This window comes from Scyliorhinus torazame, chromosome 18 (genome assembly GCF_047496885.1).
Source record: "Scyliorhinus torazame isolate Kashiwa2021f chromosome 18, sScyTor2.1, whole genome shotgun sequence".
Lineage (NCBI taxonomy): Eukaryota > Metazoa > Chordata > Chondrichthyes > Carcharhiniformes > Scyliorhinidae > Scyliorhinus > Scyliorhinus torazame.
This window is the reverse complement of record NC_092724.1, coordinates 1,777,348-1,794,202: the sequence shown is the minus strand read 5'-3', so window position 1 is coordinate 1,794,202 and position 16,855 is coordinate 1,777,348. Positions and strand designations below refer to the sequence as shown.

General features: G+C 51.0%; 1 long non-coding RNA gene across 1 annotated transcript in view; it reads left to right on the top strand.

Annotated features, from left to right (window-relative positions):
- The first annotated feature begins 1,454 nt into the window (after positions 1-1,454).
- The window catches only part of LOC140394890 (uncharacterized), a 30,243-nt gene continuing 14,842 nt past the window's right edge, over positions 1,455-16,855 (top strand). The window contains exon 1 of the long non-coding RNA XR_011936066.1: positions 1,455-2,360. This is a non-coding gene — a long non-coding RNA (uncharacterized lncRNA). The remainder of the gene's footprint in view (positions 2,361-16,855) is intronic.

Genomic DNA, 16,855 nt, shown 5'->3' with positions numbered 1-16,855 from the left:
GGGCACTGGGCTGTGTGGGGGGGGCACTGGGCTGTGTGGGGGGGGGCACTGGGCTGTGTGGGGGGGCACTGGGCTGTGTGGGGGGGGCACTGGGCTGTGTGGGGGGGGCACTGGGCTGTGGGGGGGGGGCACTGGGCTGTGTGGGGGGGGCACTGGGCTGTGTGGGGGGGGCACTGGGCTGTGTGGGGGGGGCACTGGGCTGTGTGGGGGGGGCACTGGGCTGTGTGGGGGGGGCACTGGGCTGTGTGGGGGGGGCACTGGGCTGTGTGGGGGGGGCACTGGGCTGTGTGGGGGGGGGCACTGGGCTGTGGGGGGGGCACTGGGCTGTGGGGGGGGGCACTGGGCTGTGGGGGGGGGCACTGGGCTGTGTGGGGGGGGCACTGGGCTGTGTGGGGGGGGCACTGGGCTGTGGGGGGGGCACTGGGCTGTGTGGGGGGGGCACTGGGCTGTGTGGGGGGGGCACTGGGCTGTGTGGGGGGGGCACTGGGCTGTGTGGGGGGGGGCACTGGGCTGTGTGGGGGGGGCACTGGGCTGTGTGGGGGGGGCACTGGGCTGTGGGGGGGGGGCACTGGGCTGTGTGGGGGGGGCACTGGGCTGTGGGGGGGGGCACTGGGCTGTGTGGGGGGGGCACTGGGCTGTGTGGGGGGGGGCACTGGGCTGTGTGGGGGGGGCACTGGGCTGTGGGGGGGGGGCACTGGGCTGTGGGGGGGGGGCACTGGGCTGTGTGGGGGGGGCACTGGGCTGTGTGGGGGGGGCACTGGGCTGTGTGGGGGGGGCACTGGGCTGTGTGGGGGGGGCACTGGGCTGTGTGGGGGGGGCACTGGGCTGTGGGGGGGGGCACTGGGCTGTGTGGGGGGGGCACTGGGCTGTGTGGGGGGGGCACTGGGCTGTGTGGGGGGGGCACTGGGCTGTGTGGGGGGGGCACTGGGCTGTGTGGGGGGGGCACTGGGCTGTGGGGGGGGGCACTGGGCTGTGTGGGGGGGGCACTGGGCTGTGGGGGGGGGCACTGGGCTGTGTGGGGGGGGCACTGGGCTGTGTGGGGGGGGGGCACTGGGCTGTGTGGGGGGGCACTGGGCTGTGTGGGGGGGGCACTGGGCTGTGGGGCCTCCCAGGCCGGGCCGGCTTGAGCAGCTGATAGCCTGAGTTTCTCAGGCGGCGGGGAAGCGTCCCGGCCGCTCCGAGCTCCCCGCCGCCATCTCACGCTGGCCTCAGCTGCAGGCGGCGCTTCGGCCCCTCACTCGGGAGGAATGCCTGCCTGAGAGCGCCTCCAGCGACAGCGCCTCCAGCGACAGCGCCGCGGAGGACGGAAGAGGAAGTGCAGCAGCTCGGGGGGCCCAGGTCGGAGGTCACAGGGCAGGGCGGGTACGGCTGACCCGGGGGGCGGGGCGGGGTGTGACAGGAGACGCCGGGGGAACAGGGGGGCTGAGGGAGGCCTGAGGGGGGGAGCACTAATTTCCGGACGGAGGAAATACCATTGCGGAACAGCGCAGTGCCGCAAAGCGACTGCATTTGCGACATTTGGAAAATAGTTTGCCTGTTGCCGCGCAGTTTTTTAAATGTGGGCGTGGCCGCAGCACGTGGATGTCATCACGCTCGTGACGTCACACAAAATGTCTGCCCGGCAGTTTCCGGTGTGGCGGCCCAGCATCCATGGCGGTGCCAGCGGCAGTTTCCGGTGTGGCGGCGCCGCCTTCCCCGACTCCGCACATTCAGCGGTAATCACTGCATCCGGCAGCTCGGCATTTGTCTCGCAAACGTTTGTCATTAATGCCAGAAACAACTTGATCACGAAGCATTGAATCAGCAACGGTGGGAAATTTATACGACAGTGCGCTTAACTTTCAAGCAGTGATAAAAAAATCTATCGATTCCTCTTTCATAGAATTTACAGTGCAGAAGGAGGCCATTCAGCCCATCGAGTCCGCACCATCTCTTGGAAAGAGCACCCTACTTAAGCCCACACTTCACCCTATCCCCATAACCCAGTAACCACACCTAACCTTTTTTGGACACCAAGGGCAATTTTGGACACTAAGGGCAATTTATCACGGCCAATCCACCTAACCCGCACATCTTTGGACTGTGGGAGGAAACCGGAGCACCCGGAGGAAACCCACGCAGACACGGGGAGAACGTGCAGACTCCGCACAGTCACCCGAGGTCGGAAATAAACCTGTGATCCTGGCACTGTGAGTCAGCAGTGCTAACCACCGTGCCGCTGTGCCACCCACTGCTTATCTCCTAGGCAACGTGATCAGTTCCTGGAAACAAGATGCTTTATCAGAAATCATCTTCCTGGTAGTGTAGTTCTTAAACGGACTATCAATCAACACATTGACCATCAAACAATATTTCACAAGGTGAATTGTTTTTGAAATATTGGTTTCATTTAGCAATTTAATAGCAGTAACATGCCACTAATATCAGTGAAATTAATAACCAGTGTGATCTAATTTTTTATGGTTTTAGTTGAACCAGGAATATTAGTCATTCTTTGCAGAATGGTGCAATGGGATCTTTTAGCTTTTCACTTAAATCACCAGAACACAAAGACCTTAGTATGAAATGAAAATCGCTTATTGTCACAAGTAGGCTTCAATGAAGTTACTGTGAAAAGCCCCTAGTCGCCACATTCCGGCACCTGTTCGGGGAGGCTGGTACGGGAATTGAACCGTGCTGCTGGCCTGCCTTGGTCTGCTTTAAAAGCCAGCTCTTTAGCCCTGTGCTAAACCAGCCCCTTAATTTGCGATACAACACACCTGAAAGTGTAACATTTACTCAGTCTGGAGAAAGTTCTGAGATCTTGGTGTGTATCTTTTTAGTCTCATCATGGTCGCGGAGTTAAGCTGACATACAAGAAAGAAAGAGCCAGTAAGTTGCATTAGAGTTACCCTGGTCTTTCTAAACTGAAGTTATGGTGTTGTGATGCTCTTTGTTTTGTATTCTAGCTGAACATGAAACACATTTCCTAGAGTAAAATACAAGATTATTTTAATCAAATTTCCATATTTGCAAGTTCCAGTGTTATTTTGGTAGCTGTTATACCATATGGGCCAACTTCTCACCTCTCCAAAAGTAACATTTAACCATCTTGCAAGTTGCTTCACCAGTGCATTTTTTCTCTTCCTCTTCTCTGTCTTATGCTCCCAAAAGAAGGCATAATTATGAAGTTCTTGCCCTGCAAAAGTATGCTTTCAGTTCCCGAATCTCAATAAAGTTCTTTATGACTCTCTGGAGGTGGTGAATGATTTCAAAATATTTTTTTTTAATATGCATGGGTTGTGGGTGTCCCTGGCTGGACCCGCATTAATTGTCCATCCCTCACTGCCTTTGAACTGAGTGCTATTTAAGAGTCAGCCGCATTGCAGTGGGTCTGGAGGTCACATGAAGGGCAGACCGGGTAAGGATGGCAGATTTTCTTCCCGAAAGGGCATTAGTGAACCAGATGTGCCACTGTCTCTGGGTGTTTGCTTGGCCCACCTGCCCCGCTGCCGGGGAACCCACTGCCAGGAGTTGACCTTGGCAGGACAGGAAGAGGGAGGGGCCAGAAAATCCCACCCAATGAGTATATGGGGGGAATTTAATGTTGGTGAGTGTGTGTGTGTGTGGGGGGGGGGCTCTTTAACTCTTTAAAGTGAAAAACCTTTGGTGCAGGTTTATTTTTGAACAGGATAATATTTCATTGAGCATTCACCCCTGAATCATTTTTCACAACAATACTGGCTTTTTTACTGACAGAAAAAGAATTCATCTCACCAGCAGTCAGTTGCAGATACTCCAGATCGCAGCCTTAAATGTCAGAAAGGAGCTCCTGGACTGTTTTGACTTACTTTCCTCCAAAGGACACAGGCAGCAACCAGCAGTGAGACAAGACAAACAATGGAAATCCATAAAGTCTACACTGACCCTCTGAAAGAGGATGCTACCTATGCCCATGTACCTGCCCTATCCCCGTAACCCCACCTAGACGTTGGGCTCTAAGGGGCAATTTTAGCATGGCCAATCCACCTAACCTGCACATCTTTGGACTGTGGGAGGAGACTGGAGCACCCGGAGGAAATCCACGCAGACACGGGGAGAACGTGAAAACTCCATACAGTCACCCAAGGTCAGAATCAAACTCAGGTTCCTGGCATTGTGCTAATTACCTTAAATTGCTGTCTTCTGTCCTCAACCCTTTCACTAATGAGAACAGTTTTGCTGCCAGCTCTGGCTGGTCCCCTGATGATTTTGGACACCTCTATCAAACCTCCTCTCAACCTTCTCTTTGCTGAGGAGAACACACAAGATTCTCCTATCTATCCATGCATCATGTTGTGAGGCACTACTACCATCCTGAATGGAATAGATTCAGAACAGTTCCTGCAACTCCAGACTGGGCATCCATGAAGCGCTGTGGGCCATCAGCAGCAGCAGAATTAAATTCAACCACAACCTGCCACCTCACGGCCTGGGATATCCCCCACTCTACCATTACCACCCAGCCAGGGGATCAACCCTGGTTCAATGAAGAGTGCAGGAGGGGATGCCAGGAGCAACATCAGGCATACTGAAAAATGAGGTGTCAACCTGGTGAAGCTACAACACAGGACTACTTGTTGCCAAACAGCATTAGCAGCAAGTAATAGACAGAGCTAAGCAATCCCATAACCAACGCATCAGATCTAAGCTCTGTAGTCCTGCCACATCCAGCAGTGAATGGTGGACAATTAAACAACTCACTGCAGGAGGAGATTCCACAAATATCCCCATCCTCAATGATGGAGGAGCCCAGCACATTTGTGCAAAAGACAAGGCTGAGGCATTCGCAACAAATTTCAGCCAGAAGTGCCAAGTGGATGATCCATCTCGGTCTCCTCCAGAGGTCCCCAGCATCACAGATGTCAGCCTTCAGCCAATACGATTCACTCCACGTGATGTCCAAATGGCTGAAGGCACTGGATACTGCAAAGGCTATGGGCCCTGACAAAATCCCAGCAATAGTACTGAAATAATAATAGCTTATTGTCACAAGTAGGCTTCAATGAAGTTACTGTGAAAAGCCCCTAGTCGCCACATTCCGGCACCTGTTCGGGGAGGCAGGTACGGGAATTGAACCCGCGCTGCTGGCATTGTTCTGCATTACAAGCCAGCTCTTTAGCCCATTGTGCTAAACCAGCCCCCAAGACTTGTAATCCAGAACTTGGTGCACCTCTAGTCAAGCTGTTCCAGTACAACTACAACATGAAAGGTTGCCTGTGTAGAAAAAGCAGGACAAATCCAATCAGTCAACTGCTGCCCCATCAGTCTACACTCAATTATCAGTAAAGTGATGGAAGAGGTCACCAACAGTGCTTTGAAGCAGCACTAGCTTAAAAATAATTAGCTCGGTGGACAGCACAGTGGCGCAGTGGTTAGCACTGCTACCTCACGGCGCCGAGGGCCCGAGTTCGATCCTGGCTCCGGGTCACTGTCCGTGTGGAATTTGCACGTTCTCCAGTGTCTGCGTGGGTATCAACCCCAGAACACAAAGATGTGCAGGGTAGCTGGATTGGCCGCGCTAAATTGCCCCTTAATTGAAAAAAAATTATTGGGTACTGTAAATTTATAGAAAAGAAAAATATAAAAATAATTAGCTCACTGACGCTCGGTTTGGGTTCCGTCAAGGGCAACTTGGCTCTGACTTCATTAGAGCCTTGGTTCAAACACAAAGAACTGGACTCCAGAGGTGAGAGTGACTGCCCTTGACATCAAGGCAGCATTTGACCAATTATGGCATCAAGGGGTCCTAGACAAATTGGTGCCAATGGGAATTAGGGAAAATATTCTGCTGATTGGAGTCATACCTGGCACAAAGGAAGATGGCTGTGGTTGTTGGAGGCCAATCATCTCAGCTCCAGCACATCACTGCAGGGGTTCCTCGGGGTAGTGTCCTAAGCCCAACATCCTCAGCTGCTTCATCAATGACCTCCCTTCCATCATAAGGTCAGAAGTGGGGATGTTTGTAGATGACTGCACAATGTTCAGCACCATTCACAACTCCTCAGATGTCCAAATGCAGCAAGACCTGGACAATATCCAGGCTTGGGCTGACAAGTGGCAAGTTATATTCGCGTCACACAAGTGCCAGGCAATGGCCATCTCCTACAAGAGAGAATCTAACCACCACCCCTCGACATTCAATGACATTACCATGGCTGAATCCCCCACAATCAATACCCTGGGAGTTACCATTGATCAGAAACTGAACTGGACTAGCTACATTAATACTGTGGTTACAAGATAAGGTCAAAGGCTAGGAATCCTGCGGTGATTCACTCACCTCCTGACCCCCTAAAGCCTGTCCACTATCTACAAGGCACAAGTCATGAGTGCAATGGAATACTCTTCATTTGCCTGGATGAGTGCAGCTCCAACAACACTCAAGAAACTCAACACCATCAAGGACAAAGCAGCCCACTTGATTTGCACCCCTCCACAATCACTCAAACCCTCCACCACCGACTAACACCACCCTGACTTGGAAATATATCGCTGCTCCTTCATAGTCACTGGGGCAACATCCTGGAACTCCTTCCCTAACAGCACAGTGGGTGTACCTGCACCTCAGGGGACTGCAGTGGTTCAAGAAGGCAGCACCTTTTTTTTTTTAAATTTAGAGTACCCAAATCATTTTTTCCAATTAAGGGGCAATTTAGCGTGGCCAATCCACATACCCTGCACATCTTTGGGTTGTGGGGGCAAAACCCACGCAAACACGGGGAGAATGTGCAAACTCCACACAGACAGTGACCCAGAGCCGGAATCGAACCTGGGACCTCAGCGCCGTGAGGCAGCAATGCTAACCACTGCGCCATCGTGCTGCCCGATCCACCATCTTCTGAAGGGTAACTAGGGATGGGCAATAAATTCTGGCCTAGATATCATAGCCTACATCCTTTGAATGATTAAAAAAAACTGAAGACACTCATCCCATTGCGATGGAAACATTCCTGTAAATATTTTCTACAGCCCCTATAAAGCCCATATCCCCTTTCTGATCCCTTTCTGTTATTTCCTTTTCATTATATTATATGCATGTAGAAAACATTTGGATTCCCTTTTATGTTAGCTGCCAATTCCTTCTCAAACTCTTTTTGCCTCTCATGTTCTTATTCATTTTCCCTCTGAACTTTCTATATTCAACTGGGAAATTATGGTCAGAGTCGTGGCTATAGAACATAGAACATAGAACGATACAGCGCAGTACAGGCCCTTTGGCCCACGATGTTGCACCGAAACAAAAGCCATCTAACCTACACTATGCCATTATCATCCATATGTTTATCCAATAAACTTTTAAATGCCCTCAATGTTGGCGAGTTCACTACTGTAGCAGGTAGGGCATTCCATGGCCTCACTACTCTTTGCGTAAAGAACCTACCTCTGACCTATATCTATTACCCCTTAGTTTAAAGCTATGTCCCCTCGTGCCAGCCATTTCCATCCGCAGGAGAAGGCTCTCACTGTCCACCCTATCCAACCCCCTGATCATTTTGTATGCCTCTATTAAGTCTCCTCTTAACTTTCTTCTCTCCAACGAAAACAACCTCAAGTCCATCAGCCTTTCCTCATAAGATTTTCCCTCCATACCAGGCAACATCCTGGTAAATCTCCTCTGCACCCGCTCCAAAGCCTCCACGTCCTTCCTATAATGCGGTGACCAGAACTGTACGCAATACTCCAAATGCGGCCGAACCAGAGTTCTGTACAGCTGCAACATGACCTCCTGACTCCGGAACTCAATCCCTCTACCAATAAAGGCCAACACTCCGTAGGCCTTCTTCACAACCCTATCAACCTGGGTGGCAACTTTCAGGGATCTATGTACATGGACACCTAGATCCCTCTGCTCATTCACACTTTCAAGAACTTTACCATTAGCCAAGTATTCCGCATTCCTGTTATTCCTTCCAAAGTGAATCACCTCACACTTCTCTACATTAAACTCCATTTGCCACCTCTCAGCCCAGCTCTGCAGCTTATCTATATCCCTCTGTAACCTGCTACATCCTTCCACACTATCGACAACACCACCGACTTTAGTATCGTCTGCAAATTTACTCACCCACCCTTCTGCGCCTTCCTCTAGGTCATTGATAAAAATGACAAACAGCAACGGCCCCAGAACAGATCCTTGTGGTACTCCACTTGTGACTGAGCTCCATTCTGAACATTTCCCATCAACCACCACCCTCTGTCTTCTTTCAGCTAGCCAATTTCTGATCCACATCTCTAAATCACCCTCAATCCCCAGCCTCCGTATTTTCTGCAATAGCCTACCGTGGGGAACCTTATCAAACGCCCTATAGGGCAGCACGGTGGCACAGTGGTTAGCACTGCTGCCTCACGGTGTCGAGGACCCGGGTTCAATCCCAGCCCCGGATCACTGACCGCGTGGAGTTTGCACAATCTCTCCATGTCTGCGTGGGCCTCACACCCACAACCCAAAGATGTACAGGGTAGGTGGATTGGCCACGCTAAATTGCCCCTTAATTGGAAAGAAAGAATTAGGTACTCTAAATTTATATCAAAAAAGAGTCGCCGCTATTTCCTCCCTTGCTTCTCCTATCAGCCCGGGATACATTTAGAACATAGAACATACAGTGCAAAAGGAGGCCATTCAGCCCATTGAGTCCGCACTGACCCTCTTAAACCCTCACTTCCACCCTATCCCCATAACACCTCCTAACCTTTTTGGTCACTAAGGGTAATACATCATGGCCAATCCACCTAACCTGCATGTCTTTGGACTGTGGGAGGAAACTAGAGCACCCGGAGGAAACCCCCGCAGACACGGGGAGAACGTGCAGACTCCTCACAGACAGTGACCCAAGCCAGGAATCGAACCTGGGACCCACTGTGAAGCCACAGTGCTATCCACTTGTGCTACCGTGCTGCCCAAAGTCCATCCAGTCCAGATACAAAATACTTGTTAAGAACCATGTGCACTTCTCCCAGCTCTCTACATGCATTACTGACTGCTTTGGTCTTGAATAGGCCCCACTCATCCTTTGTTATCCTCTTGGTTTGATGTATTTCCAAAACATCCCTTGTTTTCCCTTGGATTTATTTGCCAATATTTTTTTGTGCCCTTTTTTTGCTTTCCTTATTCCTTTTTGTTAATTTCATCTCGGCATTTTCTTTATTCCTTTAGACTTTCTACAATTGTGAGTTCTCAGTATTTGATACAAGCTTCTTCATCTAGTTTTATCCTTTTCCATAACTACTCTAATACCTCCAAAATACTCTCCCACTGACACTTCCATCACCTACCCACATCATTCCCTCAACATCCAGAACTACCCCTTTGATTGTGCTTCCACCACACTGGCTAAATATTCTGAGCTATGAAGAGAGGTGGGTTAAACTGCGCTTGTTTTCTCAGCAGAGAAGGCTCATAGAGGCATGGACGGAGTGGATAGGCAGCAGCTGGTCCCCTTAGTTGGAGGGTCAATAACGAGGGCGCATAATTTTAAGGTGAGGGGCAGAAGGTTTAGAGGGTCGTGGGAAGCTGGAATGCACGGCCTGGGAGGGGAATTGGGGCAGGGAACCTCACAATTTTTAAGAACTTGGGCAAGTGCTGGGAAGTGGGATTAGTGTAATTAGTCTTTTTTTTTGTCTGTGCAGGCTTGATGGGCCAAAGTGCCTGTTCTGTACAGTATGATTCTGTGATTGAGAATTCTGCACTCTATACTTTTCACACTGATTTTATCCCAGTTAATTTTATATTTTGATTTGTCACATGCACTGAGGTACAGTGAAAAGTGTTGTTCTGCATACAGTCCAGATTGTTCCATACATGAAAACGTGGAACATACGATAAAGAGTGCAATTGAAACCTATTACTGCCTTATTACTTTTGAACTTCTCCAAAGTTTACCTACTTATTTACTCTTGTATTTCCCTCTGACTGGGTGTCTATAGCATACTCCCAGCAGTGTGATTGCTCTATTTTTGTTCCTCAGTTCAATGCAGACCAGTTCTGAAATGCCTGTTCCTGTGCTGCAAATCCTACGTAATTCTGTGCAAATGTGAAGTGATGAATTTGGAGAAGAGGGGGGGAGGGGCAGTATTAACTAAACGGTGACACTTAACAGAGCCACCTGTAGATTTACGTACACAAAACGTTGAAGGTTACAGGACAGATTGAGAAGGCTGTTGGGAATAAAACACATATTAATAGTGGAATTGAAGAGCCAAAGGGAGACTAGGACCCGGGGGCACAGCCTTAGAATAAAAGAGAGTCACTTTAGAACAGAGATGAGGAGAAATTTCTTCAGCCAGAGAGTGGTGGGTCTGTGGAATTCATTGCCACAGAGGGCGGTGGAGGCCGTTGAGTGTCTTTAAGACAGAAGTTGATAAATTCTTGATTTCTCGAGGAATTAAGGGCTATGGAGAGAGCGCGGGTAAATGTAGTTGAAATCAGCCATGATTGAATGGTGGAGTGGACTCCATGGGCCGAATGGCCTTACTTCCGCTCCTATGTCTTATGGTCTTAAATGATCTTCAACCTTTCAGAAGACTGGTTAAGGGCTCAGCTTGCAAACCGTGTTCAATTCTGCGCACCACACTTTAGGAAGGCTTTGGAAAGAGATTTACTAGAATGATAATGAGGGGTGACTTTGGGAAAGTGGAGAGACTGGAAAAGCGGTTTGCCTTGGACCAGAGAGTTTGAGGCCATTTGATTGAGGCATTCAAATTCAAGCGATTTTTGAGAGTAATAAATAAGAAGGGGGGTCAGTAACCCCTGGACATAGATTTAAGATGACTGGAAAAAGAACCAAGAGTGCTGACGTGAGGAAACATCCCCCCCCTTCATGGTACCTTGTTGCGATCTGGGATGCATGACCTGGAGTGGAAGTGGAAGCAGATGCAATAGTAACATTTGAAAGAGAATTGGATACATACTGGAAGAGAACAGGCCTATGGGGAAAGAGCAGGATTCAGCTCTGTTAAAGGGCTGGCACAGGGATAACGGGCCAAATGGTCGCCTTATAAATTGCATCAATCTGATTCTGGGAACGGAGTTATATTCAATATAACTGCTCAAATTCAGAACACTGCTTGACAAAGAGAAAAAAAAGCATTGCCAATGCCACATTAAAATCCTTTAACATGGAGGTGAAAAGTTTTTTTTCCAGTTTGCAATATACACTAGGGGACGTGTTTCCGCAAAGCCAGGAAAGCTGTTCTCACCTTGTAATGAAACTCCAAAATGCAGTCACAAGAGCTCCTCAGTGGCTTGTTTGGTGTAATTGCGAGGATGTGTCCAGGGTTCTGTCCTTGGAATGTTGAGCTGATGGAGTAACTGTAGGGGGCATGCTACATTTCACTCAACGGAACTGGACTGGGGACACTCAAAAGGTGGGCATGGGGACGGACAGAAGGATGTCATGGTTTCTACTCTTGATTGCTATTCGCAGCCCTCAAGAGATTGCTGGGGGAACTGCCGGAGGATGGATCAAGGTGCAGTAAAATCTCTGTTCATTCTTTGTCGGACTCGTTGCAGGGTAATTTGAATAAAGTATCTGCCCAATTTTCATCACTTCCAGGGCTCCTGCCTCCACAGGGATATTCCTGCCAGGATAGAATAAATAGCACCATTGTGGTAACTAAAAGGATCTGAAAACATTTGAAAATCTCTAAGCCAGGGCAGAATTGCTTATGCTGCTCTCGAAAGGTAGTTAGATCATTCAGATGGCGACTGGGATGTGACATCATTCCAGTCGAGGGTCTCACTTGAGCAGGGCGTGATTCCCAGAACTCCATATTCCCTGTGCCATGGGAATTGTTCTTGGCCACAGAGATTTTGGCAGTTGGCATTATTTTGCCAATGCTCACTCTTCCAGCGATGCCCACAAAGGATAGATGGGAGAGACACAAGTGCATTCACCTGTTTCTAATGCAAATTGGGAAGAGACATAAAAAGTGGTGGATCCCAAATACCAATAATTGGGTTATGCCTGAAATTATTCCTTCACCCTTGATAACAGTTTTGCACTGCCAGGGTATAGCAACTATCACACCCATCAGAAAACTGCAAATGTGTCACATTCATTGGCTACTTTCTGAAGAAATGCAGTTCAACTGACATTGCTAATCCCACAAAGGATGAATTACCCACCCAGTTGATCTGTTTTGATAACTGTTCAGAGTTGCAAGTGATGTCAGAATTCCCTGTTCTCTACAAAAAGTGGCACAAAATCCTACTGTTCACCAGAACCGCTTCAACTTTGATTAGGAAAGTGCATCTGAAGTCCTCCAAAAGAATAAGACTGCCAAACAAAATGCAATACGGTGCTCCCTCCATCATCGCACTTGTCAATGTGGATGAAATGTGTATTACATACCCATGTTTTGGAGTTAAGACTTGGACCCACAATCTTCTAGGCTTAAGAGGCCAAGAGTGCGAGTGAAAGAAAGTTTGGAGATGCTGGCATAATGTCACCCAACAGCCCAGGCTAACGCTCTGGGGATATGGGTTCAAATCCCACCCCACCATGGCTGCTGGTGGAATTTAAATTCAATCAATAAATCTGGAATTAAAATCTAGTCTCAGGAATAAAGACCGTGAAACGATCATCAATTATCATTAAAAATCCATCTGGTTCACAGATGTCCTTTATGGAAGGAAATCTGCCATCCTTTTTTAAAAAATATATATTTATTAAAGTTTTTTAACACAATTTTTCACCCATACAAACATAACCCCCCCCTCGTAACAAAATAACAAGAAATTGCACAGAGCAAGATATATACATGGTAAAATGATACGTTACATAGCTTTGTACACTGGCTCTCTCCCGCACGTGCCAGTTTCCCAAATCCTTCATGTTATCTCTTGCTCATCCACCCTCCCAGGCAATCCCCCATTCCCTGGCACCCCCCCACCCCCCCAGGATGCTGCTGCTGCTGACCGCCCTTCCTCTAACGCTCCGCGAGATAGTCTAGGAACGGTTGCCACCGCCTGTAGAACCCCTGCGCAGGCCCTTCTCAAGGCAAACTTAATCCTCTCCAGCTTTATGAACCCAGCCATGTCGTTTATCCAGGCCTCCAGGCTGGGGGGCTTCACCTCCTTCCACATTAGCAAGATCCTTCGCCGGGCTACTAGGGACGCAAAGGCCAGAATGCTGGCCTCTTTCGCCTCCTGCACTCCCGGCTCGTCCACTGCTCCAAATATTGCTAGCCCCCAGCTTGGCTTGACCCAGACTTTCACCACCTGAGATATTGCTCCCGTCACTCCTCTACAGAACCCCTCCAGTGCCGGGCATGACCAAAACATATGGACATGGTTCGCCGGGCTCCCTGAGCACTTTCCACATCTGTCCTCCACCCCAAAGAACCTACTCAACCTCGCCCCCGTCAAGTGCACTCTGTGAACAACCTTAAATTGTATCAGGCTGAGCCTGGCACATGAGGAGGAGGAATTAACCCTACCCAGGGCATCAGCCCACAAACCTTCCTCGATCTCCTCCCCCAACTCCTCCTCCCATTTACCCTTCAGCTCCTCTACCAGCGTTTCCCTCTCCTTTCATCTCCTGGTGTATAGCCGGCACCTTGCCCTCCCCGACCCATACACCCGAGATCACTCGGTCTTGAATTTCTTGTGCCGGGAGCAACGGGAATTCCCTCACCTGTCGCCTCACAAACGCCCTCACCTGCATATATCTAAAAGTGTTTCCCGGGGGTATCTCAAACTTCTCCTCCTGTGCCCCTCGGCTCGCAAACGTCCCGTCAATGAACAGGTCCCCCATTCTTCTAATCCCCGCCCGATGCCAACTCTGAAACCCCCCGTCCATCTTCCCCGGAACAAACTGGTGGTTACCCCTGATCGAGGACCACACAGAGGCTCCCATTGCACCCCTGTGCCGTCTCCACTGGCCCCAGATCCTTAGCGTTGCAGCCACCACCGGGCTCGTGGTGTATCTTGTTGGCGAGTGCGGCAGCGGTGCCGTCACCAACGCCCCCAGGCTCGTTCCTTTACAGGACTCCATCTCCATCCTCTTCCATGCCGCCCCCTCTCCCTCCACAACCCACTTGCGGATCATCGCCACATTTGCTGCCCAGTAGTAGGTCCCTAGGTTTGGCAGCGCCAACCCTCCTCGGACCCTACTGCGTTCCAGGAACCCTCTCCTTACCCTCGGGGTCCTATTCGCTCACACAAACCCCATTATACTCCTACCTACTCTCTTAAAAAAGGCCTTGGTGATCACGATGGGAAGGCACTGAAACACAAACAGAAACAGAAACCTCGGAAGGACCACCATTTTGACCGAATGCACTCTACCCGCCAGCGAGAGCGGTAACATGTCCCACCTTTTGAAGTCCTCCTCCATTTGCTCCACCAATCTCGTCAGATTCAGTTTATGTAGGGACCCCCAACTCCTGGCTATCTGGATCCCCAGAGACCGAAAGCTCCCCTCCACCCTCCTCAGCGGTAGATCCCCTATCCCTCTTTCTTGGTCCCCTGCCTGTAGTACAAAGAGCTCATTCTTCCCTACATTGAGCTTATAGCCCGAAAACTCCCCAAACTCCCTTAGAGTCTGCATGACCTCCATTGGATCCGCCACGTACAGCAACAGGTCATCCGCATAAAGCGACACCCGATGCTCTTCTCCCCCTCGGACCACCCCCCTCCATTTACTAGACTCCCTCAATGACATGGCCAAGGGTTCGATCGCCAATGCAAACAACAGGGGGGGGACAGAGGGCACCCCTGCCTCGTCCCTCGGTACAGCCGAAAGTACTCCGACCTCCGCCGGTTCGTCACTACACTCACCACCGGGGCTCTGTAAAGGAGCATAACCCAACTGATAAACCCTCCCCCGAACCCTAACCTACACAGCACCTCCCAGAGGTACTCCCACTCTACTCGGTCAAAGGCCTTCTCCACGTCCATAGCTGCCACTATCTCCACTGCTCCCTCCTCCGATGGCATCATTATCACGTTTAAGAGCCGCCGCACATTGGTGTTTAGTTGCCTGCCCTTTACGAATCCCGTCTGGTCCTCGTGGATCACCCCCGGGACACAGACCTCGATCCTCGTGGCCAGCACTTTTGCCAGCAACTTAGCATCCACATTGAGGAGTGAGATCGGCCTGTATGATCCACATTGCAGTGGGTCCTTGTCCCGCTTTAGGATCAAAGAAATCGTCGCTTCCGACATTGTCGGGGGCAGGGTCCCCTCCTCTCTTGCCTCATTAAAGGTCCTCACTAGTAGAGGGGCCAACAGGTCTACATACTTCCTGTAGAACTCCACCGGGAACCCGTCCGGTCCCAGGGCCTTCCCCGCCTGCATGCTCCCCAAACCCTTGCTCAGCTCCTCCAACCCAATTGGTGCCCCTAAACCAGCCACCTCTTGCTCCTCCACCCTCGGGAATCTCAGTTGGTCTAGGTTCGTCTCATCCCCTCTTCCCCCGCTGGGGGCTGGGATCTGTACAGCTCTTCATAGAAGGCCTTGAATACCTAGTTTATTTTCGTTGCACTCCGAACCGTGGCTCCCCTTCCATCTTTGACTCCCCCTATTTCCCTCGCTGCCATCCTCTTGCGGAGCTGGTGTGCCAGCATCCGACTAGCCTTTTCCCCATACTTGTAGGTCGCCCCCTGCGCCTTCCTCCACTGTGCCTCTGCCTTCCCTGTGGTCAACAGGTCAAACTCCGTCTGGAGCCGTCGTCTTTCCCCAAGTAATCTCTCCTCCGGGGCCTCTGCGTATCTCGTGTCCGCTCTCAAAATCTCCCCCACTAACCTCTCCCTTTCCATGCCCTGTCTTCTCCCTACGAGCCCTGATGGAGATTAGCTCTCCCCTGATCACCGACTTCAACACCTCCCATACCACCCCCACCTCCCCGTTGGCCTCCAAGTACCTTTCGATGCACCCACTCACCTTCCCACACACCACCTCATCTGCCAGCAGTCCCACACCCAGCCGCCACAGCGGGCGTTGGTCCCTCTCCTCTCCCAGCTCCAGTTCCACCCAGTGCGGGGCGTGAACCGAAACGGCTGTGGCCAAATACTCCGTCCCCTCCACCTTCGGGATGAGCGCCCTGCCCAGAACAAAAAAAAAATTTATCTCCAGGAGTAGGCTTTGTGCACATGGGGGGAAAAAAGAAAATTCCCTGGCCTGCGGCCTTGCAAACCTCCATGGGTCCACTCCCCCCATCTGATCCATAAACCCCCTAAGCACCTTGGCCACCGCCGGCCTCTTTCCAGTCCTTGATCTGGAGCGGTCCAGTGCTGGGTCCAACACTGTATTGAAGTCCCCCCCCATTATCAGGCCTCCTGCCTCCAGGTCCAGAATGCGCCCCAACATGCGCTTCATGAATCCAGCATCATCCCAGTTTGGGGCGTATACATTTACCAACACCACCCACGTCCCCTGCAACCTACCGCTCACCATCACATATCGCCCTCCATTATCCACGATAGTCTTGGCCTCAAATGACACCCGCTTCCCCACCAATATTGCCACTCCTCTATTCTTCACGTCCAGTCCCGAGTGGAATACCTGTCCTACCCATCCCTTTCTTAACCTGACCTGGTCCGCCACCTTCAGATGTGTCTCTTGGAGCATAGCCACGTCTGCCTTCAGTCCCTTTAAGTACGCGAACATTCGGGCCCTCTTCACCAGCCCGTTCAGGCCCCTCACGTTCCACGTTATCAGCCAGATTGGAGGGGCTCTCACACACACCACCCCCCCCCCCCGACTAGCCATCTCCTTTTCTAGGCCAGTCCCGTGTCCGTGCCACCCTCACCCTCCAGTCCCCCAGCCCCGACCACCTCTTCTGTGTCCCATTCCCTTTCGGCCAGTGCAGCAGCAACCCTTCCCCCCCCCCCC